The sequence below is a fragment of the Fukomys damarensis genome, unplaced genomic scaffold (genome assembly GCF_012274545.1).
Source record: "Fukomys damarensis isolate Sample0158 unplaced genomic scaffold, DMR_v1.0_HiC HiC_scaffold_13, whole genome shotgun sequence".
NCBI lineage: Eukaryota > Metazoa > Chordata > Mammalia > Rodentia > Bathyergidae > Fukomys > Fukomys damarensis.
In genome coordinates this window covers 1702273-1704804 of record NW_022900925.1, presented here as the reverse complement: position 1 = coordinate 1704804, position 2532 = coordinate 1702273, and the positions used below count along the sequence as shown (strand labels likewise).

General features: G+C 36.2%; 1 non-coding gene across 1 annotated transcript; it reads left to right on the top strand.

Moving 5' to 3' along the window:
• The first annotated feature begins 2430 nt into the window (after positions 1-2430).
• On the top strand, positions 2431-2532 carry LOC117285954. Its single transcript, XR_004517072.1, has one exon. It is a non-coding gene; the product is annotated as a U6 spliceosomal RNA (small nuclear RNA).

Sequence of the window (2532 nt, the reverse complement as noted above, 5' to 3'; positions counted from 1 at the left end):
AAAAAAAAAAAAAAAAAAAAAAAAAAAAAAAAAGTATCATGTCTCCAACATATCATCTGAAATCCCTGAAACTTGATATTTTACTAGAATTAATTACTGACCAGAAAAATACAAGTAAACAGGAAGCCCCTTTAGTGTTCAAGCTTTTTGCTATGTCAGGCTAGGACTCATGAAAGTGAAAAAACTGTTCTTAATTACCTAAGTGTACAATCTAACTATTTTGCATAGAAGCACAAACATGGTTTTACAGTGTATTTTTATTATACATTGATTTTTTTAAAGAACGCAGCTAACATCACCTCAAGGGGAAACAGTGCTTTTTTCTGTTTAAAAGTTTACCCTTAGTTGTCAGCATTTAAGAACCACCAAAGTCAACAGTGCTCTGAATTCACAGCACCACACTCAAGTCCTTCTCATTTGTAGCATTTCTACTGACAGCCATATCCGCCCACATAGTCATCTAACTACCTCCTAGTGGTGTCAGCCTCCCACACTGATATGCTAAAACATGCTACTTTATTTTTCTTCTACATTATGAATAGGGCATTATGTTGATTTTTAAAATCATATATATGACCAATGAATATCATTTTAGGATACTGAAGGTGCCTTACAAAATAATCATCATAAAGGAGGATAACTAGACCACAGGTTGTGACCTCTGTAAGGAGCTCTTCAGAAAGCATTCCACGATTTTTTTCTCCTTGACTGGCCCTCACGAGAAGGTCAGGCATGGGAAGCAGCCAGGGCCAGCTGATAACAGCAACAATACAAGCCAGGGCCTCAGCTAACATCAAAGGGCAGTCACACAGGGAGAGGAGGGTAAATCTACCTTCAGGGTTCTACTGAGGGAACAATGAAACACAAAGAAAATAACAGAAGAAAAGGAAATTTGTTGAATACCCCAAGCTTTTATACCTTCTTCACTTTCACTCTGACTAATATAAAACATTTTCCTCTTTTCCTTTAATTGGGCATAAAAGCTGTGACCTGATACCCAGATGGTCTCCTGTGGAATTTCTCTCAATTTCCAATGCTGCATACACATAGGCTTCTGTCTGTAAAGACGAATGATTATTTTTAAAAAATCACTAGATCTACAAGGAAAAATTTTGCAGTTCATAAAACAGAACCCATATAAGGACTCCAAGTAAATATATACCTATGAAACAAAGTTACTAGGAGAAACTGAAAATTTGAGAAAATCTCTAGTTTGCATTTTCCTTGGAATTCAAGATTTTATAGTTATGAGAATACGGCAAGAAATCATGAAGAAGAAATAACTTTTTAATCAGAGAAATTATAGGCAAAAGCTCAAGAATACAAAGGGTGAACTAAAGAAACATAAAATCAATGCATATTATATGGCAAACTAAAAAAAAAGGAGGCATAAGTGATTAAAAGAATAAAAGAGGCTATGTGACATGAAATATATACCCAGAGGACCAAATATATACATATTTTAATATCTTGAAGGGACTTCAGGGTAAAAAGAGAAGCAACAATCAAAGTAATAACAGAATGCCTAGAAGGAATTTTAATAAAAATCCATCATTCAATTTTAATAACAACCTAAGTAAATAGAAAGAGTAAAAACATTATCTCAAACTGCCTTTCTGTCGTATTTAATGGCAAGGAACCAAAAAAAGCATCCACAGTAGGGTGAAAACAAGTCAAGGACATTACTAGTATTTAATACAACTCAGGTCACACATAGAACAGCAGGAACCAGAAATAAAAATCAACAACTGGAATGGAGAAAACAAAAGGCATTATTCACTTGGAGAACACATGGGAATCAACTGAAACCCACTAATGCTAAGAAAAGGGATGGTAAGGGAGTGAACCAGTCACAAATGTCTGAAAATTACCTAATCGGAAAACACAATTAAGCTAGGCATGGTGTTCGTGCCTGTAATCTCAGCACTGCAAAAGGCTGCTGCAAAAGGGTCGAAAGTTCAAGTCCAATCTAGCAACTTAGTGAGAACCTGTCTCAAAATTAAAAAATAGAAAACTGGCTGGGGATGTAGCTCAGGGAAAAGGTCCTGGCTTCAATTTCTGGTGCCACAAAAAACACAAAACAAAACAACAAAAAACATGAAACAAGCTGAGATGGCTGGGGCACATCTGCAGTCCCACCTACTCAGGAAGCTCAGGCAAGAAGACTGTTGGAGTCCAGGAGTGTGAGACCATCCTGGGCACCACAGTAAGACTTCATCTCTAAACAAACGAACAAATAAATGTAAAACTGGGTTTCAGCTACTTAGAAGGTTGAGGTAGGAGGACTTCAACTTCAAGACCACCCTGGACAATTTAGCAACTCCTTGTATCAAAATAAAAAGAGCTGGGGATATAGCTCAGCAGTAAATTACCTCTGAGTTCAATTCCCAGTATAAAAAAAACAAAACAAAATGAAATGAAAAACAATGAGTACTTGCTTTGGGAGCACTAATACTAAAATTGGAATGATACAGAGAAGACTAGCATGGCCTTTATTTGTGTAAGGATGGCATTCAAGTACAATCTGTATTT